At 38.8% G+C, this 26,688-nt stretch overlaps 2 pseudogenes; one reads left to right on the top strand and one right to left on the bottom strand.

The window, feature by feature from the left end:
* The first annotated feature begins 6,037 nt into the window (after positions 1 to 6,037).
* On the top strand, positions 6,038 to 13,558 carry LOC115669409 (disease resistance protein RPV1-like; annotated as a pseudogene).
* A 1,107-nt stretch (positions 13,559 to 14,665) lies between these two features.
* LOC115662728 (flap endonuclease 1-like) lies at positions 14,666 to 17,831 on the bottom strand (annotated as a pseudogene).
* Positions 17,832 to 26,688: the final 8,857 nt, after the last annotated feature.

The following is a 26,688-nucleotide window of genomic DNA, read 5'->3' as shown; positions in this document are numbered from 1 at the left end:
GCTTTGAATTTCTCTCTCCTAGTTTTAATAATTCGAGATGTTTGACATTAAATCAAAACCTCATTTCAGACCCAGAAAAGTGTTGCCTAGATCTTTTCAATCTATTGCCTTTTCTGTCCCCCTAGGTAATTCTATATGGTTCTTTATTACGGCATTCTGCATCCATGTGATGGCTCTCACATGCAAGTCAGTCTTGTTGGATGCGTCTCTACCTCTAGTTTGTCTCTTCTTGATGCACACTTAATTTCTCCGATTTGCTCTCCCTACAGAATCTGCTCTTATATGGATCTCGCTACTTCCGATGTTGAACCTTATACGGGCACTCTGATAAGACTACCTTCAATACGTCTTCTTGATATCATTGTTATTTTGCTACTCTTTATGAAACCTTAATCTTATTGAGAGGCTCGTTCCAACGCTCGTTGGCAAAAGCTAATGCTTGAGGAACTGCAAGCTTTAGAAAGGACTCGTACGTAGGATTTAGTTGATCTTCCAACCCGGGAAAAATTACCAGAGGTTAGCATGTGGGTTTATTAAGTTAAGGCTCACTCTGATGATTCCTTAAAGCAATACTAGGCTTGCTTAGTAGCCAAAGGTTTTAAGCAGAAGTATGACATTGACTATTAGGACAATTGTGAACCAATTGCTAGACGTACATTTGTTAACACTCTATTGGTTGCTTATATCAATGTTTTGCAAGAATGGACAAAGGACATTGAAATTTTTTAAGTGCCAATTAGGATGACATGCACAGTACACAAATCATGTGGATTGACTGATTACATCACATCAATCGCGTGTAGTAGAGTGATAGTTTAATCTTTTACTTTAAGGATTTTCGTCTAATGACAAACATTACTGCAAATGTCATGTAAAAAACCGAGAAGCGTATTCAATATAGATACAAAGTTTGAGGAGACTTTTGAAAATTTCTCTAATGTGATTAAAATTAAGAAAAGCTAAAAAACCATCTTGGTGTACTATCCCAATTTCACTTTATATCCTCTGCTTTTAAAGCTATGAAATTTTTATTGTGTGCCGTGACTTTTGTAGCCTTGTTATTAGGCTTCAAATTTAAATTTATTATTAAATGAATGAGACGAGGAAATATCTAGAACCAAACATGTGACTTGACCCATAAAAAAGGATTTGATGTTGCAAAACTGAATATACGAACTACGCGTTCAATTCACATAGTGATATGAATTATAGATTCTTGTTCTATTCAGATTATTTGACTTGTCTTAATGAAAATAACGATGTTTCAAAACTAGCACGAATAGATATGTATTATAAGAGCAACTATTTAGCATTTGCTTCAACTGTCAACCTTATCATGTTGTCTACCTGAGGGCGAGGGAGGGGAGGGGAGGGACTAAGAAAAAGTGTAAAGAACACGTCTATCGCTGTATTTTTCTCCCAAGAATTAATTTGATGACATAATTTCGAGAATTTGTTGATAAAGAAGACAAATCGAGGGATGGCTGCCTTGATTAAATCATGGATCTCGACCTTAAGACTCAAGAAGCTCCTCAAATCACAATGAAAATAACGACATGGTCATCTATTTAACAGAATTTAGAATTGAAATTTGCTTGATTAATTGACAGGACTTACTTTTATCAAAAACCGTGATGCATCATTATCTTTTTATATATAGATAACATGTCATATCTTAAGGAGGTAAATTGAATCAATTCATGTTTTCTAAATATCTATTCATGTAATGTCTCGCTTGTTATATCCCATTAGTGTAACAAGTTTTCTTAGCCATGGTGATGTTCCAAAGAGAGAGGCTCATTTATGAAGTTTTTGATGAACAAGCAGCATCGTAAAGTTAATTTCAAATGGAGGATCGATGTAATGTCACTAATTACTTAGTAAAAAATGTATTACCGTATTGTCATGTGAAGTAATTTCGGGATTCTTGCTTCGTGTTACTTGGCACCTGGTCATGTTTTTGTCAAAAAGCAGCGAATTTAAAATAAATAAATAAATAGATGAGAGGCCCGCCAATAAATCGAGACCTCATTTCGGACCAGAAAAAGTTGGAAAAAGAGAAAAGTGTTGACTAGATCTGGTCAATCTATTGCCATTTCTGTCCCTCTGGGTAAATTCTTTATGGTTCTTTAACACTGCATTCTGCATCCATGTGGCTGCAAATGGCTCTCACATGCAAGTCAGTCGTTTGGTTGCTTCTCTACCTCTAGTTTGTCTATTCTTGATGCACACTTAAATTCTTTAAATTCCCCAGATTTGCTCTCCCTACAGAATCTGCTCGTACATGGATCTTACTACTTCTTAAATATGGACCTTATATGCAAATAGGACTACCTTCAATACGTCTTCTTGATTATCATTGTTATTTTGCCACTCTTCATGAGCCTCGATCCTATTGAGAGGCTCAATCCAACACTCATTGGCAGAAGCTAATGCTTGAGGAGATGCAAGCTTTAGAAAGGACTCGTACGTATGATTTGATTGATCTTCCACCTGGGAAAATTAGCGAGTGGGTTTATTAAGTTAAGACTCACTCTAATGATTCCATGGAGCAGTATTAGGCTTGCTTGGTAGCCAACGGTTTTAAGCAAGATTATGACATTGACCATTAGGACAATTTTGAACCAATTGCTCGACTTACGTTTGTAAACACTTTTTTTTTTGCTAGAAATACATTTGTTAACACTCTAATGGTTTCTTATATTGATGTTTTTCATGAATGGACAAAGTGCATTGAAATATTTTACGTGCCAGTTACGATGACATGCATAGTACACGGGCCATGTGGATTGGCCGATTACAACACATCAATCGTAGTAGAGTGGTAGTTTAATCTTTTACTTTAAGAATTTTTGTCTAAAGACAAACATTGCTTCAAATATCATAAAATGCGAAATGTATTACATACAGATACAAAATTAGAGGAGATTCTGAATTTTCTCTAATATGATTAAAATTAAGAGAAGCTCAAAAACCATCTTGGTGTTCTATTAAAGCTTTGAAATTTTTTTATTTTGTGCCGTGATTTTGTAGCTTTGTTATTAGGCTTCAAATTTTAAATTCGTTATTAAACGAACGGGATGAGGAAACATCTAGAACCAAAGGTGTGACTTGATTTAAAGAAGAGATTGTGACCCATAAAAAAGGATTTGATGTTGCAAAATTGAATATACACAACTACACGTTCAATTCACATATTGATATGGATTTTAGGTTCTTGTTCTATTAAGATTATTTGACTTGTTTTAATGAAAATATCAACGTCTCAAAACTCACATGAATAGATATGCATTATAAGTGCAACTATTTTGCGTTTGCTTCTAGGAAGCACGGACACTCTCCGGGGGCCTCCGTGTCGTGTCGGACGCGTGTCGGACTTGTCAGACATTGACACTTGTCCGACACTCTTTTTTTTTTAATTTATTTATTTGTAGATTTGAATCAAATTAATTTAATTGAAATAATAATAAAAATGATAATTTATTATGAAAATATACATTCAATATACAACGTGTCGAATTTCTCTATTTTTTAAGAAATGACGTGTCGGCGTGTCGTGTCGCGTGTCGATGCTATTTAGGTTTGCTTCAATTGTCAACCTTGTCATGTCGTTTGCCTAAGGGTGAGGGAGGGGGGAGACTAATAAAAAGGGTAAAGAACACGTCTAATGCTGTGTTTTTCTCCCAAGAAATCATTGGATGACAGATTTTCAAGAATTTGTTGATAAAGAAGACAAATAGATGGATAGCCGCCTCGATTGAATTATGGATCTCGACCTTAAAACTCGAAAATCTCATGTCACAATGAAAATAACAACAGGATCATTTGTTTAACAGAATTTAGAATTGAAATTTGCTCGATTAATTGACACGACTGACTTAATCAAAAACCGCGACGCATCATTATCTTTTTATATATAGATAACATGTCATATCTCAAGGAGGTAAATTGAATCAATTCATGCTTTCTAAATATCTATTCTATTAGTTTCTCGAGTGTTATATCCCAATAATGTAAGATTTTTCTTATCCATGGTAATGGTCGAAAGAGAGAGACCCATTTATGAAGTTTTTGATAAACAATATGCATCATAAAGTTCATTTCAAATGGAGGATCGATGTAATGTCACTAAGTAAATTAATCAGAAATGTATTATCGTATTGTCATGTGAAGTATATCGGGGTTCTCGCTTCGTGTTGCTCGGCACATGGTCATGTTTTCGTCAAAAAGCAACAAAGCCAAAATGAATATATAAATAGATGAGAGCCAGCCCATCACCCCCACCTCGGTAATCCCAGTTTTAAAAATTCGAGATGTTTGCGATTATATCGAGACCTCATTTCAGACCAGAAAAAGTGGGAAAAAGAGAAAGTGTTGGGTCAATCTACAGCCTTTTCTGTCCCTCTGGGTCATTCTTTATGGTTCTTTATTATTGCATCCTGCATCCATGAATGGCTCTCACATGCAAGTCGATCGAGTCATGTTGGTTCCGTCTCTACCTCTAGTTTGTCTCTTCTCTATGTATCCTTAATTCCTCGCCGGTGTCTCTCTATCTCTCTTTCGGGATAAGTAAAGCGCAAGTGTCATAACTTCTGTACGGAGGACATTTGAGTGCCATAACTTTTTTTTAGCTTACTTGAGTGCCATAACTTTCAAAAAAATGATCACTCAAGTGCCACTTACGAACTGATCGTGAGGGTCCGAAACCGCGGCTTTTCCGTCCGAACGGTGACCTTCCCGGCAAGGCGAGCACCACCAGCTTGAAGATGGGGTGTCGGTGAATCATTCCATGGTCTCCGTTCGTTTCGAAATTTCCGTTTTAGCCTCCGTTGACGAAGGTAAAAATGCTTCGTAGTCACACAAATCGGCTCGATAAATGTGTGACTATGAAGCATTTTTACCTCATCAACCAAGGCTAAAACGGAAATTTCGAGATGAACGGAGGCCATGGAATGATTCACCGACACCCCCTCTTCAAGCTGGTGGTGCTAGCTTCACCGGGAAGGTCACCGTTTGGCCGGAAAAGCCGCGGTTTTGGGCCCTTACGACCAGCTCGTAAGTGGCACTTGAGTGATCATTTTTTTGAAAGTTATGGCACTCAAGTGAGCCAAAAAAAAGTTATGGCACTTAAGTATCCTCCGTACAAAAGTTATGGTACTTGCGCTGTACTTACCCCCTCTCTCTCTCTTTCTTTCTGTTGAGTGGGTTTTGTAGGCTTTTGCCTTCTCCCCTTCTTTGGTAGGAAGAAAAGGACAGGAAAATGCAACGAAGCAATAGTAGAAGACTTTGGTTTGCTTGCTTTCTCGTGTTACCCGCTGTGAAGTAGATTAGCTAACAACGATGATTTGGGACTTAGTGTGCTTTCCAGACAATTAACCAATCGGGATTAATTTAAATTTGATAATTCATTGCCTCCTCTCATTATATTCTTTTGAAATTTTAATTTAAAATTTAAGATAAAAGAGTTACAATTTTAAAATTTGGAATAAAATATATTAAGCTACTCACGGTTAGATCATAATTAATAAAATAGTTTGTATTGAGAATTTTGCAAATCAATCCATTTTGCAAATCAAAAACATATTGTTCATAGCACTCTACATTCACTCCGTTACTAAATCTGATTATCTAGGCTGTTTCACAGCTTAATTTCTAAACTCAAGTTGGTTTTATTTTGAATGGGATACTAGATATATTTGAGTTGATTTTGTGTAATCTTGGTTGATACGTTCCTCAATTTGTCAAATCTCCATATATCCGGAACGTTCCTCTATATACTATAAAGTATTATTTGAAAAGGTAAGGCATACTCAAGCATTCAAAGTTTGTCACGTTATTATATAACTAAGTAATAATGTGAATGATTGTTTTCAGTCTCTTATATTATTTAGCTGTTTTTATTGGTAACACCGGCACTTCATAAAGTGATGTTAATATTATGACACATATATGATAATTTTAATTTTAAATTTGTTATTAAATGAATGGGACCCGGAAACTTCTAGGATGACAACCCATTGATCGATCCACGGAAACTTTTAGGAAACTTCTCGGAAACTTCTCGGATGACTCTTGGAAAGTTTTCCCCTACCCCATGACGCCAGAGACCGAGAGAGCTTATTATATTGACAGCCCTCGCTCAGATCCAAGCACACCCAAAGCAAACTTCCCTGAGAGATAGAAAGGATTTGATATCTTTGGTGTTTAGAGATCCTACAATGGAGAAAGGGACGCATTCACGGGCATCATCCGGACCTTCATATGAGGTTTTTCTGAGTTTTCGAGGAGCAGATACTCGTCATGGATTCACCGATCATCTTTACCATGGCATGGTTGATGCCGGGATCATCGTCTTTAGGGACAGTGAATCCCTCCATGTCGGTAAGCAAATTGGTGGTGAACTTCTACAAGCAATTGAGAACTCCAAGATCTACATTCCCATATTCTCGGAGAATTATGCGTCGAGTGACTGGTGCCTCCGAGAGCTCGCATGCATGGTCGAGTGCACCTTGAAATCGAATGGGAAGAAAGAGATTCTGCCGATTTTCTTGGATGTGGAACCTGCCGATGTCAAGCTGAAAACAAACCTGTACAGACAAACTCTTTCAAAGCGCCAGAAGACGTGGTGCACTGAAGCAGAGTCATGGGAAAAGGCTCTCATTGAGGTGGGCAAGATAAAGGGATGGAACTGGCAAAAAGATCAAGGGTAAATGTCTTAAAACTTTTCAACTGTCATATGTAGATTTCGTTTTCCTCCCTATTCAGTATAATTGTGGTATTGTTGGTGAAATTATAGTCTATTCATCTAGTCGATTCTATTTAGTTCAAATAGCAGTCGCGACCGCTGCCGCTACCGCTACCCGCCGCTATGGCGGCGAGAAAAGAATTCTTACCGGCAGTGGCGGTATCACTGCAATAGCTCTGGTCAATCGCACTATTGCGGTGGTAGCGCACGCCATTTATCCAGATTATGTCTCTCCTCTTACTCTCAGTCTCCGACACAGTAGCCACGATCAGTAACAGTTCTCCGAGCAGCTCCACCAAGCTGCTGGCCAGCCACCGCAGAAGCTCGTCCGTTAGTCGCTGCCACTTCTTTATCGCCACCCCGACACCAAGCTGCAAGAAGCCTCCTCTGAGCCATCCGACCCCCACCCTTTCGCTCTCTCACTCACTGAGGCGAGTCGGATCCGGGTTTTGGACGTCTGGTCTAATGCCACCGAGCCCATATCCAGCGTTGCTGACCTTGGGCGACCCCAAATCTGGTGTCGCCCAAGGCCGATGACATCATCCCCGGTAGTCGCAAGGCCATGACCCATGAGATGTGGAGGATTGAGGCAAGGTCGAGAAGGCGACGGTGATGGCCCAGGGAGGCAAGCGACGTCAACGGGGGCGTGGCAGTGGCAGGGGCCGATGGTGTGGTGACTGAAATTTGGGGGAGCGGAGATAGATTGGGAAAAATATATATTGTTTTGGCGTATAGATTGTTTTGCGTACTTTTTGCAAATTGTAGGGGCAATTGAGTCACTTAGGGAGTAGTTTTACAACATAAAATTTATCCCTAACATGGTTGTTATGTCATGGCAGCCAAGTAGATTTGATACAATCTGTAAAGCAAGCTGTGTTGACTAAGCTGAACATCGGATTTAAAAAAATTGTGACAGAACATGTAGTTGGAGTTGATGATCGTGTAGAAGCTATGATCAAAATGTTGCATGTGGAATCCGATAGCATACAATTCCTCGGAATCCACGGAATGGGCGGGATTGGCAAAACAACACTTGCCAAGATGATCTACAACCAATTGTCTTCTCACTTCCAAGGCTGCAATTTCCTTTCCGACATCGGAGAGTCATCACGACGTCATGGTCTGGTACATTTGCAAAAACAGTTACTATCCAAGTTCCTCAAATCTCATTCTAACCTCGACCAAATTCACGACGTGGATGATGGGATCGACATGATTAAGAGAGTACTTTGCAATAAAAAAGTTCTCATTGTTCTTGACGACGTGGATGAGAAAGAGCAACTCAAAAGATTAGCAGAAAAGGGCAATTGGTTTGGTTCCGGTAGTAGAATTATCATAACTACTAGGGACCAAAGTGTCCTAATGATTGAGGGAGAAGCAACAGATGAAGGCCCTGTAAAAGAGTTTGCAAATGTTTGGACTTACGAAGCACATGCAATGGAATTTGATCATGCTCTTAAGCTTTTTAGTAGGCATGCTTTTAGAAGAGACTCTCCACCAGACCATTATGTCTCCCTTTCAAAAGCAATTGTCTCTACTTTGGGAAAGCTTCCTTTGGCTCTTGAGATTACAGGTTCATCCCTTAGCGGTAAATCCGAAAAAATATGGGTAGACACATTGAAGAAGCTAGAAGAAGCTCCTCCCATGGGAGTCCAAAAAAAATTGATGGTATCTTATGAAAGGTTAGATCATGCACAAAAGCAAGTATTTCTGGATATAGCTTGTTTTTTTGTTGGTCAGGACAAAACATACCCTTTGTACATGTGGGATGAATGTGGATATCACCCCCACGATTCCCTTGAAGTCCTCTCTCTCATGTCCTTGATAAAAATCAAAGACAACAATACTTTATGGATGCATGATCAAGTGCGGGACCTCGGAAGGGAGATTGTCCGTCAAGAGAATTTCAACAATCCCCGCAAGCGTAGTAGAGTGTGGAATCATATGGAAGCCTTGAGCATTCTGCAGCTGAAAGAGGTATAATAAGGGAAGAGCAATTTATTTTCCTATGAATTGTTGCATACTATTCTTGCAAAAGGAAAAATTAATCGTTGTTAGCGCTTAAAATTATTTGCTGTTGACCTTCACATGTGGACTTCTTGGTATTTCCATTGTCAGGGAAGTCGGAAAATAGAAGCACTGTCTGCAAGATATCATGGAAATGAAGACGTTATTCTAAAGCATGATGAATTTGCTAATTTGCGGAACCTGAGGTTCTTTCGGGGGGATATGGTGTTATTTGTTGGAGACTTCAATAATCTTCTCTTGAATTTAAGATGGATTTCTTGGCAAAGTTGCCCTCCCGAGTTTGAGGCAACAAACTTTCATCTGACTAATTTAGTCGTTCTTGACCTTTCACGGAGCCATATTTCTGAGGAATGGATTGGCTGGAACCAAATCAAAGTATGATTTGAGTCCTACTCCTTGCATACGCATATCGTTTCTTTTGCCATTTTTTTTCTTACAAGTCGTTTTTCATTATATATTGATCCAATTGTTTTGCAGGAGGCCAGAAAACTAAAAGTACTAGATCTCAGCTGCTGCTACTACTTAAGGAGAACACCTGATTTATCTATGTGGGTATCCTTGGAGAGACTGGTTTTTAAATATTGTTCCAACTTAATTGAAATTAACTCGTCCATTGGTAAATTAAAGCTCCTAACTTCTTTGAACTTGGGGGGATGTCAGTCTCTTCGAGAGTTGCCTAAAGAAATAGGAAGTCTACAAGCTTTGATGAGAGATTGTCATGCACGATACGCTACATGAACTTCCTGGAGACGTTTGGTAATTTGCGAGTCACTTGTTGACCCTTGATGTATCATATAGGCAGATCAACAAATTGACATACTCGATTGGAGGGCTGGTGAAACTTACGCGGTTGGATTTATCTAGCATATACATAAAGGAACTTCCAGATTCGATTGGGAAATTACAATCATTAGTTGAGTTGGATATGTCACGGACGAGAATTTGTCACCTACCTGATTCAATCGGCAATCTAAAGCAACTGAAGGTACTAAGGATGAGAGGCATAAGAAGGATAACCAAATTGCCAAGTGCGATTGGGCTGGTGGAGAAGCTCGAAGAGCTGGATGCTCGCGGATGTTGCAACTTGACCGGTGAAATCCCCGAAGAAATTGGGAGATTGTCCCGTTTGAGGATCCTAGACTTGTCAACCACACTTATATCCGGATTACCCACCACGGTGAGTCACCTCTCTAATCTCCAAATACTTAAGCTAGATGAATGTCCCGAGCTGAAACAATTGCCGAAGCTTCCCCCAAGTTTGACTTGGCTGATATGGAACCCTCATTATTTCCGGTGTCCCCCCTGGACAGCCGGCTTCGGTCCCACTAGAATTGGTGCCCCATCTCAACAGGGAACACTAGTCACCACTCTTCCCACTAGCATCGGTACCCTATCTCAGCTTAAATCACTATCATTGTCCTGCAAAAACTTGCAATTCCTCCCCCGGCTCCCGTCTAGTTTAAGAGAGTTACGACTTCGAGATATGGTGACCACACGATCACCGGATTTTTCCAATTTGAAAAACTTGTCAATCTTGAAATTCTATCAATGTTCGCTAAAACTCTCGAGTATATTTGATGCGGAGTCGGAGGAACTCCATTTGAAGCACTGTAAGCTTATAAAACTGGACTCACCGTCGCAGCCGAAAATGAAAAGATTGAGATTATTAGAGATGGCTGCTTGTGAGTTCCTTCCAGAAGTACTTGATCTGTCGCGCATGAAGAATCTATGCGAGGTAAGTCTGACACGTTGCCATTCATTAGTCGAGATTCGTGGCCTTGAAGAATTGGGATCCCTTTGCTCCCTATCAGTCGATGAATGCCCTTCCCTGGAGAGGATGTCAGACCTATCGAAATTGAAAAAGCTACGGAAGCTTGTGGTAAAATATTGTCGTAATCTAAAAAGAGTGCAAGGTCTAAACCACTTGGGGCCTTTAAAGACGCGGAGTATCTATGGTAATGGAGAGTTTGGAGGTGATACCTCAAACGTTGCCGCCGCATCCGCCGTCACACAAAGAATTCCCATTGGCGGCTCCGATTCCTAGATCCACTGCATTCTTCGGCGGGTCGCCGCGGTCTCCACCCCTGCTTCCGCCTCCGCCATCGCCTCTAGGAGCCCCATCGGTGCTGGTTGGAATATTGCAACATCAAGTTTCGCGCCATAACTTGCAACCGGTAATTCTAAAATTGCACACCAAATGCTTGCGCGATTGCCTCTTTCCCTGTTCAAATCTGGATATGAAGTTTTGTTACGGTGGTTTGATGGATGAAGTTTATGGTGTTGGGCTAAATGTGCATACTGTGTGAATGGACATCTTAGTTTTGATTTGATTTGATTTGATGTGCAGACGGTGGTAAAAACCCCACATTTCAAGAGAAGTTTGTGTTCATGCTCGTTGAAGGGCAGAGGGCGTTGAATCTTGCGGTGTGGAACAGCAACATCCTCACTTTGGGCATGTGCGATCCGTTGAATCTATTCCTCTTTTCTTGTGCATGTAGAATTATGCATAAGGTTCAAAAGCAAAAAACAAAAAAAAAATGTTGGGAGATAGAGTACATAAGATGACCTTTGTGTAAGAACAGTGGTGTGGTTTCTCTAATTCACACATTTGCAATAATAATGCTAGGTTCTAACTTTGCTTTCAAAATTATATGCTGACTGCCAAATTATTGTTGTTGCCATCGTCGTCATCACTATCATTAGTAGGTTTGATTGCTTGACCGATTTGCTGGAAACTTGGGTGCTTCACAGTAGTGGCTGCATTTTCCATATCCATTTTAGTTAGTCGTTTGTGTGTTAGGGCTTGGCATGTCATATTTGGCGACTTTTATTTTTTTATTGTCTATGGATATCGTATATTTTGTTTTTTGGTGAAATATGAGCTATTTGAGAATATTGGGAGTATTTATTCCTTGCAGAAGTAAAATTCTTGCACAATTTAGTTGTCCCAGTAGTGATACACTAGTTCTTCTAGCTAGATTCTAATATGGTCAATTTTGCAATGGACCAAGTAGAATACTCATCTTGGTGTGAGAACAAGCCCTTGGATTTTTCCTTTATAATGTCAAGAATATAGTTAGTTACTTATATTTATCCGACAACTTTGAGATTAAAACATATTGATTTGTCCAACCAATTCTGTAAGAATGACATAGACTACTTCCTACAGCTGAAGTAGTGGAGTCTTTACATATTCCCAAGGATGTGAGACGGGTGTTGTTCAGAAACCTACATATTGCCAGGTAAACTTCTATTCCTAAGCATCCTTTTGTGGATCATGGTCAGCTGAACTAATGTGGGATTTCCAAATTGTTGGAAATCATGTCGCCCATGCATGTGCTATTGGAGTACTCACTGAGTATTTTAGTATACTGTGGTATTAGTGAGTGCTATGATCAGAAGGACAAATTTGATTTATGCTCTGTTTCATTCTCAAATGGCTTATGTACAAAAAAGAGTTCAACATGAGCCGTGTGGGATTCATGAAGGATGGAACAAAATGGTTGGTAGAGAACACAAAAATTAAACTCGGTAGGATTCGTGCCTCTTTACTATTCTGACACAATCTTAGTGAGAAAGCTCTTTCTTTTTTTCTTTTTTTTTTTTTGGTGTGTGTTTGGTGGTTTGCTTCATTGTCATCTTATCTTCACCTTTTACCAAGACTCACTGATTCATGGTACACTTCATGATGTTTCCTAATCGTTACCTGGGATCCATGTTAGGATACATTTCTTTGTGAGGTAGCTACCTTTTCTATTAGCTCAATTTTACCTGCACCTTCCCTACAAGCAAATGTTATTTTTCTTAGGCATGGCAAGAAATGCATACTTTCATTTTATTTGATTTTCCCCCTAACGACACAGAGTCAAAGTATGGTGCTGTAATAACTGTCAACATGAACACATTATATTTGGTTGATCTCTAAAGACACGCGTAAGAAAATACTCAAGCGTATGTTGCTATCAGGCATTTGAGCACTACGCAGGTTCATTTTTTCTAAACCTACCTCTAGAGAAATAGTGCAACTTGATCATCTAATTTCTTTTCTTGTTCTGCACCTTGTAGATTATTGCATGTCTGATATTGAGATGCATTCTTGCATGACGCAGTCTATGCTATTCAATGCATGAATTGACTACCTGTCTTTTTTTGCATATGATGAATTGATTCCATCCCATCTTATCTTCCTCGAAAGTGGGCAAGAGATTGATTGACGTGTGACAAATTTCCCCATCAAAGTTAAGAATGACCATGTTTCATTGTTGAATTGCCATCTCAGACCTAAACAAAAGTTGTTGATTTTGCCCAGATTTCACATCTTTTCATTCTCATAGAATGTCTAGGCTCAAGAAATGGACACTCCGGTAAAGCTGCAGGAAATTATTCTTGTTGAGGGCTTGAAACTCGAAAATGTACCCGCAAGAGTATGTACAGTCCATGTCTACCTTTGAATTGCTTGGTGCAAAAGGATCGCCTATAAGATGCATCCTCATCAAGTAACTTCGCCAAGTGAGTTCTGTTCTTTTTCAAGGGAAACAACTTGACAACGATGGTTGTATCTACGATCATCATTATCATCGTCACAAGAGATCGACTTGTCCCCGATTTGGTTACCATAGAGGTGTAAATTGAAGATTCATTTGTTGTTTTCGTGACTTTGCATGTGATGATGCAAGGTGCTTATGATATTTCTTCTGTTCCAGGGGAATAGAAGTTATCAAAAGTGCCGAGTAAGAAAGGCATTGCACGCACGGTCTCCTCAGAATTCAGATTTACTTCAAGGGGACATGTTTTGCAGAGAATGCGGAACTTTAGCCATCACTTGAATATGTAATATTACTATAGGCCAAGCAGAGCTATGGTTATTTTTACAAAAATAATGTTACGCTTTCAAAATAAGACTCGTCTGTAATGTTTCTCATGTTTCTTCTTTTTTATTTCTAAAGAGCTGCTGGGTATTCGGTTCCTTTGAACATATACTTGACGAGGCCCACCAAAATTGGTTACCTTCACTAGCCCTGGAATTCTTGTTAGTTGCTTCATTGGCAATATTCTCAGGGGTTTCTTTTTGCATGGAAGACAATAATATACAATTTGTATAAGTGACATATACGTATTGTAAAATGTACAGTACATGGAAGAAATGGAATCCTTAAAACAGCAAATACGCGGACACTCTACAAGGAACACTAAAATGCACTTTGCCCGACAAGAAGTACCCCTCTCGTTCTAGCATAGAGCGCAAACTTCATTCTTCCAATGAAAATTTATACAAGTCTTCCAAAATTGCAGTACCATAAGACGCGACCCCTTTTTTTAGGAAAGGAAAGCATCAGCTTGCTTCCAACAACGGGCAAAAACAGCATCAACAAGTCAGGACTTGCTCAATAAATAGGGTTCTTACATTCACCATCATTTAGCTCCATGTCGGGAGGCACACAACTCTCAACGGCTGTTTGAAGTTCCTCAAACCCAGGACCATGGTCGGCATTTTAAAGCTGCCAAGGAACCTGGGCTGGAGATTTACAGAGACTTGTGTAGAGAATGTCTTAGGGTTGAATGCCAGATTGGGGGAGTGAAGTGTGCATCTGCTTCCCTATCATCCAGTGCAATTACGGTAGTTAATCAGGCCAAAACTCTTAACAGATCCATATAAGCACGCTGGTGCTTTTGTCTATCTAATTGATTTCATGAATAGGGTGATGCAACATCATTAGCACATCCGTAAAGTAATATGAGAGTAATTAGGCATAAGCGGCAGTGGCATGGCAACACACTACCGTTGATTTACAACACTATTGCCAAAAGTTAGAAATTAATCACAAAGATCTAAACATTTGTACAACGCTAGGGCAATCAATGGAGCACAAAGTGAGTTAAAGGGAATTACTATTCATCCATCGAGAATAGCATCTGAAGGCATCTCTTCGCTAGAGCAATGTGTGACATTACACCTTCCAATACATTAAAAGAATGAACTTCGAGGTGCTTGGTACTCAAAGCTATCAAAATGACATATCTTCCTCTTAGCAGGTACAGACAGATTCTTAGCTGGCTTAAAGAGGATTCTAATCTGTAGAAAATAAATGAAAGGAATCATTGGATAAAACAAAGAGCAATTTGGAAGTCACTATCATTTGTTCAAGCTTTAGTACCGGCCTTGTGATGACTTATCCTTAGCTGCCTTAATCATCTCTATTGCCTGATACACATGGTAAAACAACATTGAAAACATGAATGCTCTCTCCTTCAGAGAAAAAGAAGCAACTTCCTTGAGTAGGCAACTAACCAACACATTACTGAAGATAGAAGTCATACCTTTGTCACTCTGTCAATGTTGAACCCATTCTCATTCACGAGAAAGGAAATTAATCCCTAGAACAATCAGTTAGGAAACAAGTCAAGAATTCAAAAAGTGAAATGTTGCAAGTAAATCCCAACATGAAAATGGCCCACCTCCTCATTTAGATCAGTCCATTTTATCTCAAGTAATTCTTCAGTGGAAACTATTGGTTCCTTGAAAAGAAGTCGAACCTCTCTATAGGGCCAGTTATCTGGTACCTGATACCTATTCAAAAAACAAGCATAAATTTCCTTAAGATGGATAGCCAAAATGAATAAAGTCTTTCAAGTAATGCGAGGAACCTCTATGTCTTAAGGATAAAGATACGATACAATTTTGTTCAAGTGAGAGTAAAGGAACAGACAAAGCAAGACAAAGCAAACAACATGATAGATAAAAATTACATAGTAATCAACACACGAAGTAGCATGGCTGATACACTGTTTGCCAGCCCAAATCTGCTGGTGGCAAATGATCTTTCAGTTTCAAATTGTTGATCAAATATTTCCGCGCCAGCTGAGTTTGAGAGATAATTCTTTTAAGTCAAGGAATCCAGCAGCCAAGACTATTACAGAGAGAAACTTTGCTGCCTTATTTTGCTTACAAGTCGGGGGACAAGATAAGAGAATAAGAAGCACCTTTGCTTGTTTATGTTCTCTAGTATGTTTTCTATGGAACCATGTTGACGGATGAGCTTAAGAGCATTCAGCCCTCCAATACCTGATAAATTCATTCCAACGTAAAGCCACTGAAATCATCAAGCTAAAACATATGAGAGTGCAGAATGATATACGATAGAATAAAACAGCTAACAGTAGGCACTGCAATAATATCACGTCTACCTCGAATGCTTTCACAATAATCAAATCCAGAGAGAATGCACAGGTCAATGAATTGATCCATATCCAGAATCATCTCCTCCAAGATCTAAAAGTCATGAAAGTGAAAAAAATTTAAGCAATAGCAATGAATGTACTTTTCTAAGTACCTTGGAAATTTCAAGTTCGATGACTGGAACTTTTCTCGAGCTAGGATCCATCAAATGATGAAGAAATCTAGGAGCTCCAAAAGTAAGGGTATCCATATCTTCAGAAGCAACTGCATAAACCTGAAAAACAAAAATTACATCTAAAACACCATTCTTGATAGATGAATTCTGCTTACCACACAACAATTAAGCAATGATAGGAATTCGAATTCAGCGAAAATTCGTTGGACAAAGATGATTTAGAAAAGAACGTACCAAATGTAAATGACTACGCAGAAGAAGACATTAGACAAGTGAACAAGCATAAGTTTAGTGGATCCCATAAAAACTTCTTTCGAGGAAACAAGTGACTACACAGAAGAAGACATTAGACAAGTGAACAGGCACAAGTTCAGTGAACAAGGAAATTAAATCATGGAAATAAGATGGTAATTTACATAGAGTTAAACGATTGGTTATCATGGGAAAACAATGAACTATCCTAAATCAGAAGACGATCAAACAGGAAGATACTTGCCTTTCCAGCTTTGCAAAGTGCAGCACATTGTGCCTCTGCTTCTGAAGGAGCCTAACATACAAAAACTGAATTTGATATCTAAACTTTTTGTTAGAAATAAAAAAGAACAAACTTTTTAGACAGAATAGTAACCTCAACTACTGGGACACCCATAAGTCTCAATAGTCTTTTGCAGTCTTCATTGTGCTGTTGTGTCACCTGCAATGGTATCAAAGCCCATGTATCACAAATGCACACATATTCGGTTAGCTACATAGATAGGTTTTTTTTTTCTGGAAAACAGAGACAACACCAAACTTCTCATCGAATAGAACTAGACTATTGCACTGTAAGGAAGTAATCAAAACAAAGACAAACCTTCACAGTTCTTTTACTGAATTTCTCTATGTCTTCCTTGTTCTGAGACTGCAGGCAATAATTACAGAGCTCTATAAGCCTTTTTGTACTCTGTGTTTCTGCGTGCTTATGTGTGTGCGTGAGAGAGGGAGAGAGAGAGAGAGATGCTTATACCGCAATGGCTACTGCCAACTCCTCAGAGGCATCTGCCCTCTTCGAAAAACTGCTCAGAGACTCATTTTACGTAAGCAAACATGTTCATAGATAATTCCACAAACAAGAAAAGAAAAGGCTACATAATAATAAAGTACCGCTGTGCAAGCTCTTGCTTCTTCAAATCTGGAGGTTTACCATCAAATACGTAGCTATCGTAACCAACAGTAAAGCATAATTTAGATAAGCAGGAGCTTCATTTTCCAGCATTTTAATCCCAATGAAAACAGAGGAGGTAATGAAAAAAGTTTACACTGGCTATATCCCCGCATCCAACAGCCTAATCGTCCGGTAAAGCATGCCTTGCAGATGATTACACGAGAAGACAAATCACAAAGCATCATCACTTTCCAATCACAAAGACCACATCGCAAGTACAAAATAATGCGACACGCGTCGATCTCATACACATAAACCCGAGTCCAAGCAATAACATCTGAAGCATCAAAACAGAAACTCGAGCAAAGTGGATTTTCATTTCCATGCAGTATTCCGATGCCAGAAATAGTACCTGGTGACTTCACCGGCCTCATTGGTGAGCATCTGAGTCCCCTTCCTCCCAACCACAACCTGATCCACCAATCAAAGACCCAAAAAACCCCCAACACTCAAAATCCAAATCCCCACCGGCATCGAAACACACAATCAATCAGGAACATCAATTCATAAAAAGCAAAGCACTTAACGAGGAACTGATAGATGCTCATGCTGGCATCGACGGCGATCCTCCGGCCAAAGTAGCTCTCCAGTTTCTGCTCCTTCATCGCCTTGGGGGCATTGTCCGCCAGTAGCTTCGTCAGTCCCTATCGAAATCAACGGACGACTCAATTAACAAACATATGAAAATGATCGGATTGAAGAAGACGGAGGTCGAGTTACCTTGATGCCCATTTCCGGAGAGAGAGGAAATTGCAGTGGGAATTGGGGATGAAATTGAATTCTAGGGTTCGAGCTGTTCTGATTCCCGCCTAATTTGGAGACTAGCGGCTTGCACGCATGGGGGTGAAGCGTGTAGGAGTCACGCGCATGTGTCGCGAGTGGGAGCATTTGTGGGTGCTTACGAATTGGGAGGAATTACAAAAAGGTTCGTGAATATTTTGATTTAACGTGCAATGTGATCTTCAAATTTTTAATTTGTTCGATTTGATCCTTGAACTTTCGATGAATGTTCAATCTAGTTCATAAGTTGTTTGAAAATGTTCAATGCTGGTCTTCTGTTAATTCAAGAACTCGAAATTTACTGATGTGATTTCTAGTACGTTCAATTTGAACGGTGGGACAAAAATTTAAAGGTGGATTATCCACGTAGAATATTCACATCAAATTATAAATAATAATCCATGTTCATCAAATAATGATGGACATGTTGACGCCTAAATTTTTTGCCTTGTTTTAAGCAATTGGATAGGTGGATGGAATGTTGACTCCTCACTATTAGAGATCTAACTCAACATATAATAATACACGTCACAAAATTACGTCTGATTTGTCGTTTGAGCAAACTAAAAGGACTACATTCACTAATAGTTCGAAGATCATATTAAATAAATTAAAAGTCCATGAACGACATTACACACGGGGCTAAAGTTCATGAATCATTTGTTCCATTTTCCTTTTGATATTCCTTCAACCTTCGTGCGGCACATTACTAGACTTTGGTTATTTCTTTAGTACTAGTGATGAACTTTTGGACATAAAATTTCAAAATATTGGGGAGACTAAATTTACAGGCCCGAGGCTGAATAAACTTGTACTTGATATTATTTCTAATGAATTCTTATTACGTTGCCCCTTTTGTGCTTTATCATGCTACGATTCATGTGACGAAGTATTTCATGTATTGCTTACTTTACTATTGTGATCCGGTTAATCAATCACTCGTGTCGATTGTGATGTTACCGATTTCATTAGCTGCACATAATCTAGTGCGATATTGATAACATGTATCTCGCTTTATCAGTGTGTTTAATATCCGAATTTCCGACAAATATAATAATTCAAGAGGAAGATATTGAATCGGTTCTTTCTATATGTGTTGTAGGTCCGAATGAATTAGCAACCGCTACGACACATTGTGAGCACCGTGTGATATGTACATATTGGATGTATGACTCGTGTGATATGCATAATCATACTCTTATGATCTCTCGAGGTTTCCAAATTGTCGAACTTAAATCAGCAGCTGATACTATTAACTTCTCATTCCTTGTAATTGAGTGGATGGAAATGTTGAATTCACAAAGAGGTCGAAATCAATGAATTGATTGACGGGCATTCGAGTATGCGAAAGGCCTTTCATAATTCAGCTTAGGTGCACTATTCTACCCATATGTTTGTAGGGAAGAGAAAATGGACAACAGTAATTCTTCATGTTTTAATTGAGATACTCGATGGATCAACCCATGTTGAATTCGAGATGTACGACCGAAACGACCAAAATTGAATGACGGCCAAGACGACGGGGGTGGCAATGTATTCATCGGGAATACATCGGACATGACGATGGCGTGCACGTTCAAAGTTCTTGAGACGTTATATTTTCTTTCTTATTAGTATCAATATCGTTGCTATGCTTTAATCAACGAGTAATCCTAGGCATACTAAAATATCTTACCGAAGCCATGACGTGATGGTTTCGTATTGATTGTAAAAACAAGTTGGACACGTGACCTGAATAATCGACGACGAGAACATAATTTCTCTGGCACCTGATAAACATTTCTCTTATCCTGTAGTAAGATTCTCATGAGGAGAGAGACAATCAATTAGAGCCTACCGAGCTGCTCGAGCTCGCCGTCGAAACGTTCATGTTACGAACAGGAGCATGAGTCATGCTCTTGCTCTTGCTCTTCCCCTCCAAGTGAGGTTTCGAACTACTCCATCCAGACTGCTGATGAGATGAATATCTTCTGTTACCTGCAACATCACCACCATTATACAGAACGTAAAAGGGTCACCATGGAAGTTTTCATCGACAAGACAGACATTGTTTGCAACGCATGACTTTGCATGGAGAGACAGAGATCTTCACCTAAGGACAGCCAGTTAGAGTTATTCACCGAGCTCGAGCTCGAGACATCGAGCGACGAAACAGCCTTGGATTCGCGCGTGCTTGCGCACCGTCGATGGAGGTCTCGTCTGCTCTCGCTGTTTGATTGAGCAGGCTGCTGATAATCTCCAATGAGTATCGTCTTCGGGGGCGTCCCAGGGTTGAAGAAGTCGTACAACTTCACTGATCTCTTCATTCTTTGGTGTGACTCAAACCGTAGCCAAGACAGGGTATGAATAATAACAGACGGTCGACAAACATATATTAATTATCGACTAGAAAATGGTGAGTGTATATTTCTAATTATATGCATTTTCCTGCGAATTCTTTCATTTTCAAGAAAATGTTTATTTTAACTTATTTCTACTATTACTAAAGCAAACTCGACAGCAATTTTGACCTTAAATTTTCATAAAAGAAAAGATTTCTTGAAAAGCACATGTGTGAATATACCATTATCTATAGATGTATGTACTTAAAAATTGATAAAATCGTAACTTACGATCGATATATATTATCGAGCAATCCATGAATATTTCACTTTCCGAATTGGATTGCAAGATAATTGTCTAGTATTTCACGAATGATCTCTTCGATTTTATAACAATTTAAGCTCACATTCCCAAAATAATTCAAATCTTGACACATATTATTCTTTACTAAATTAAATTTTTTTCACTATTCTTCCAGGCCTATGCTCTATCTTTGGTAACGAATTATGAATTACATTGCTACAAGAAAAGTAAGAGAATTATAGTAAATATAGTAGAGATAAGAATTGATTTTACTAGAAGCTAAGAGGAAACGATTTGTTTCCAAAATCCATTTCTTGCTTAAAACAAACCAGCGAAATAGCACCAACACAGTGCAAATATATTCAAATGAGTAAACAAATTTTGATAATATTCAAATTTGATCTACTTTTGGGAAACAAACGGATTCAATTTGTAATAATATCGAAAAGATCTATCAATTCAATTTCACAAATTGATACTGAAGTGTTTGTATACTTCGCAGGTTCCAACTAGGAGTATGTTTATTTCGCGAAAAATTAGTGGTTGGAAAATATTTTTATATTTATTTGTAGGGTTATTACCACGAAAACCCCAAATTGATACATCTGTGACAAATTTATCCCAAAATAATTTTTTAACCACCAAAAACCTCAAACTTGTACACCTATGACAAATTTACCCTAAACTAATTTATTGATCACCAAAAATCATCCGTTAGTTTCCGTTAAATTGAATTAATACCATGAAAAATCACAAACCGATACATCTATGACAAAAAGAGGTAAAACCCCAAACTAGTATACCCGTCAATTGCCACATGTCATCCAACGTAGCAATTTATGGTAAAATTATAACGGAAACTAACAGAGGGTAAATTTATCACAAGTTTACCAGTTTGAGATTTTTTGTGGTTAAAATATTAGTTTTTGGTATATTTGTCATAGGTGTACCAGTTTGGGGTTTTTCGTGGTATTAACCCTTATTTGTATCGCTTCAAAAAATTAGTGCACTAAAAATATTTTCATTATCAACCACATTCTACGTTTGAATATTTTCATTGATGATGAAGATATATTTCGTTAATTTTATTTTTGTAAATGATACAAACGATCAATTTCTAGAAAAACAAATTGGTGATCTTCCGCATAACAAATGCTCATGTACAAAAGCTTATCGAACTAATTAATGATAGAAGAGGAATAATAATGACTCTAAATTCAAAATCAACCATCGCACAAATTTTAGAGTCGTTATTTATATAATAAATTATATAGATAATCACATGTCTTAAAAATAAATTTATATTTATTAATATAGATTTTCATTAAATTCTTATTGAAAACAATATTAATTTAAATTTGAAATTTCCAACTACGAATTGACCACGTATTTACGATCACATATTTGTAATTTTTTGTGTGTTGGAAGGTCATTAATATTTGAGATAGGAAATCAATGCATGTTTATTATATAGAAAAAATATCAATTAAACAGACACTGCTCCAAAAGTAGGCATTCGACTTTACTCCTGCAAAGCAATTACAATTAGGTGATGCTCCCAGAGAGCTTGTACTTGTCTGTGCAAACTCTCTTGAGTCTCGGGACTTACATGGTGTTTGGAAAAATGGTCGGAGGAAATGGAACCGAAACATAGTCAGACTTTGAGGCGTGTAATTATTCTCCTTTAGGATTAATTTGACCCACGAAGTTGCTGGCAATTTCCCTTCGGGATACAACAAAGTCACAACGAAAATACTAAATAGCAATTCCAATAAATCTCCTAAAACTCTCTCGAAACAATTGAAAAAATGGCTGTCTCATTTTCCTTTTAAGGAAGACGAAATTGAAGGAAGTTAAGTTCTTAAAAAAACTTAACAGAATTGTCCAATATATAATACAAATAAAACACACCTCTTGGTGTCTAAACTGCCATTCGAACACAGCCCTTCATGTCTAAAAAATTGCAATTCGGACACAACTCTTCATGTGTGAAAACCGCCATTCGGACACAACCCTTCATGTCCGAAAAGTCACAATTCGGACACAACTCAAAACTGTCATGTCCTAAAACGGATAGTTTTATCCGAACAGTCATAAGTAAAAAATAAATAAATAATTGTTGATTAAGGTTTATTTTAGTTCACGCTACGCAAGTGTGCTTAGTACACCAAAATCGCGCACCCGCGCACGAATATTGTGGGGTCCAGCCCATTCACCCATTTTCTCCATTTACAATAGTAGATAACACTTTAACGTATAAAGAGACTAAAACTTTCTTTATTTTCTATGTTGGACAAAAAAAAATGCATTATTTGCTTGTTTTACAAACAGACACCAACACATGACACCTGAATCGCATCTGTTCCACCTCTTAGGGCACTTCACTTGGACTTTTGCACGCGTTTAACAAAACTCCCTTCAAGCTTAGAGGAACTAGTGCATCTAGAGCTGCTAGACATCCAGCGCACGGGAAAACATCTCTTTACCTATTTAAATTGGATGTCTATCCCAACTGAGATGTTTCCGCATGTCATCATTGAATTCTGGCGCCGAAAGCCAAATCTCTAGGGCGAATTCAAACCTTTCATTATTGGAATAACTCATCATTGATGTAGATCCAAATACTCTATGGCTCCGCTCTCACGATCTCCCTTGTCTACACCACCGAGTCTCCCCTGCCTCCTCTCGTGGCTTTCTCACCTCCTTCCCTAAGCTACTCACTCATTTTATTTTGTTTTTTTTTTTATTAATTTTGTAGCAACTTTTCATTTTTTTTATATTTCATCAATTTTTTGTCTTTTTCATGTTGAACGTCCATTCTTCTTGTTACCAAAAAATTGAAATTAAAGAGGTGATTGCTTTTTTATATGTCATAGTAGGTATAGAGGGGCTTATTTTTCTCATTTAGAAAATATCTTGGTAAATAATTGTTTTGTTATTAGGGCTGCAAATGTGGAGCCTACCGATAGAAATCGACGTTGTTTCAGTGGTTCAAGTGTTTGTCAACTACAGCATCCTCCTCGGCTACATCTTCAACTATGTCTTCTCCAAGCTCCACCTCAACCTTGGGTGGCGTGTCATGCTCGACATGGGAGCAATCCCCTCAATCCTGCTTGCCTTCTCTGTCCTCGCAATGTCGAAATTTCTTGATGGCTCATCATGCAAGGCTGCCTAGGCGATGCATAGTGCATCCTTGCCAAGACCTCCGACGCCGAGGAGGCCGCGTTCCGGCTTGCTAACATCAAGGAGGCTGCCGCTATCCTTAAGGAGTGCAACAATGATGTTGTCATGATCACCAAGCGGAGCATTGGGGAGGGCGAGTGGTGGGATCTCTCCTCCTCCACCAGACCATGTCTGTTCACCACATACTCATATACACGGTTGGGATCCACTTCTTCCAGCAAGCCTCTTACATTGCTGTTGTTGTCCTCTACGGCCCTCACATTTTCGACCATTGCAGTCGACTTTGTTAAAACAATGTTCATAATCGTCACCACCTTCCTTCTCGATCGGGTCAGATGGCTATCGATATTATGAGCAATGTCGATGGGATGATATTCTTGTGAGAAAAGTGTCAGAAAGTCCTAAAGCTATTGCATTTGTGCCAATTTAGTCCTAAACATTTCTTTTGTGCCAATTTAGTCATGAACCTTTTGATATAGTGCCAATTCAGTTCTTCTAGCTAATTTTGGCCAGATATTGCTAACATATATGTCAACTGGCCTATGTGGCACCACTATCGCTGACGTAAATAATTTTTAATAATAATTTAATATTTATTCTATTTTTTTAATTATTTTTTCTGATAATTTTTTCTTTCTTCCTCCTATTGCCGGTGATCGGTCATAGGTAGGCGAGGCCTAGGCGAGCCTTAGCCAGGCAAGGCCCGGCGAGGGTCAGCCTCACCTAGGAAGATCTGGCGAGGCCAACCTTTGCCCAAGCCAGAGTGGCCTCGCCATTTGGCCTAGGTGAGGGCGAGCCCCAATGGGGGCTCCCATCACTAGATCTGGCGAGGCCACCGTGGCTTAGGCAAGGGCTAGCTTCACCATATCCGAAGAGGGGAGCCCGAGCCCTCGCCCTCGCCAAGCCTCGCTTGGTCGGGTGACAGTGTCCCTCAACTAGGCGAGGGCAACCTGCCCTTCCATGGCCAGTGGCCAATCACTGGCAAAAGGAAGAAGAAAGAAAAAAAAAATAGAAAAAAATAAAAAAAATCGAAAAATATTAAAATATTATTAAAAATTATCTACGTCAATGCCAGAGGATCTACATAAGCCGGCCGACGTCTACGTTAGTAATATCCGGTCAAAATTAGTTGGAAGAACTGAATTGGCACTATATTAAAAGATTTATGACTAAATTGGCACACAAAAAAAGGTTTAGGACTAAATTGGTACCAATACAATATGTTAAGGACTTTTTTGATATTTTTCCCTATTCTCTCTCGCCTCCCTCGAAACGTGCCTCACCATCATCGACCACAGCCACCCGAAGCTCATGTGGGGCAATGGCCATGTGCATTTCTCTCTCTTTAGTTGACACCTAAAGTTATCCTTCAAAGGCTTCTTATTCATCTCATAAGAAAATTAGAGTGAAACTCGTCGATATTCAATGAGTTAGAGCCCTAAATAATAACATCAATGTTGCATTTTCATTCTTCACTGCGTTCTTCTATATGTAGAAATTAGAGATAATTTTGTTTAGGAATTGTCTGTCTGCATTCTTCTAAATTTAGAAATTAGAGATAATTTTGTGAATTTCTTTCAAATTGGGGCTCTTAACTCACCTTAAAATTCTCCCATTTTAGCCGGCCCCACTACGTAGTTGGGCCACACTCTCTTTTCCTTGGCCTCGTCAAAATTTCCTTATGTCGTGTACGTGCCTCGTCAAAATTTCCTTATGTCGTGTATGTTCCGTGCATTGGCGTACATACCATGGCCTCGTCAAAATCTCCTAATGATAAAGGAGAGCTTTCCATCTAGAATTTTGATTTAATAGAGAGCGCTTGGGTTTGACACTGTTGGTTGATGAAGTGGGAAGGACTTTTAGGAAGAAGGATAGCAAAGGAGGGATAGAGGACTTCACTTAATGAAGAGTTAGAATGCTTTATTGTACAACTCAATACACAAAGAAAAATAGAATGGAAAAGCTCTTGGTAAAATCTTAGTACACGTTGCATTTCTCTCCAACTTCTGCGAAAATCGAGTTTAAATTTTGATTGTGTTGATGCAACTAGTAAAGTCAAGAAACTTCCTTTTGGTTCATGACCATGTAATTTTACGAAGCGTAGAGTCGGATTGTTAACTATGCTTGTTCAAAAGTCGTGGTGCGTTTAAACCATGCAAAGTGTACCTAAAAACAATTCGAATTCATAGCATAGTAGCCTAATCGTGAAGGCACTACCTATTTATTTGCGAAGTCACGGGAGTGCTCTTCACGCCGGAATGTCATTAGAGCTGCTATGACCGACTCGCTCCTCCCAAAGTCTCGACTCTAGAGACCTCTCTAGGATTGAATGACTTCATTTAAGTAGTAGTCATGATTCAAAGTAAATACCCTACAATGGTGTGAAACTCTCGTGTTAACATACAAGAAGGAAAAATTGTCCAAAAAATCTTAAACCTATTGCACTTTTGCCAATTCAGTCTCAAACCTTTCGATTTTATTAATTGAATTCTAAACTTTTTTACATTTTGGCAATTGAGTTCATTTGGCCAATTTTAACCGTAAATTGCTGATGTGGATACCAGTACTATCACGTAGAACATGCGCTAACTTGGACAATTTTTTATAATATTTTTATAATTTTTCATTATTTTCTTTTCTTCTTTCTTTTTCTTTTTTTTATCAAGTCTAGCAAGGGTCGTTGAACAACCCTCGCCGGTTGCAGGCGAGGGTACCAGCCCTCACCTAGATCTGGCAAGGGCTGCAAAGCCCTCACTCGCAGCCGGCCGTGC

This window comes from Syzygium oleosum, unplaced genomic scaffold, assembly GCF_021117445.2.
Source record: "Syzygium oleosum isolate NSW1041296 unplaced genomic scaffold, Sole_v2.1 Sole_v2.30, whole genome shotgun sequence".
In the NCBI taxonomy this organism is placed as follows: Eukaryota; Viridiplantae; Streptophyta; class Magnoliopsida; order Myrtales; family Myrtaceae; genus Syzygium; species Syzygium oleosum.
The sequence above is the reverse complement of the archived record's forward strand: the minus strand, read 5'-3'. Positions and strand labels throughout refer to the sequence as shown.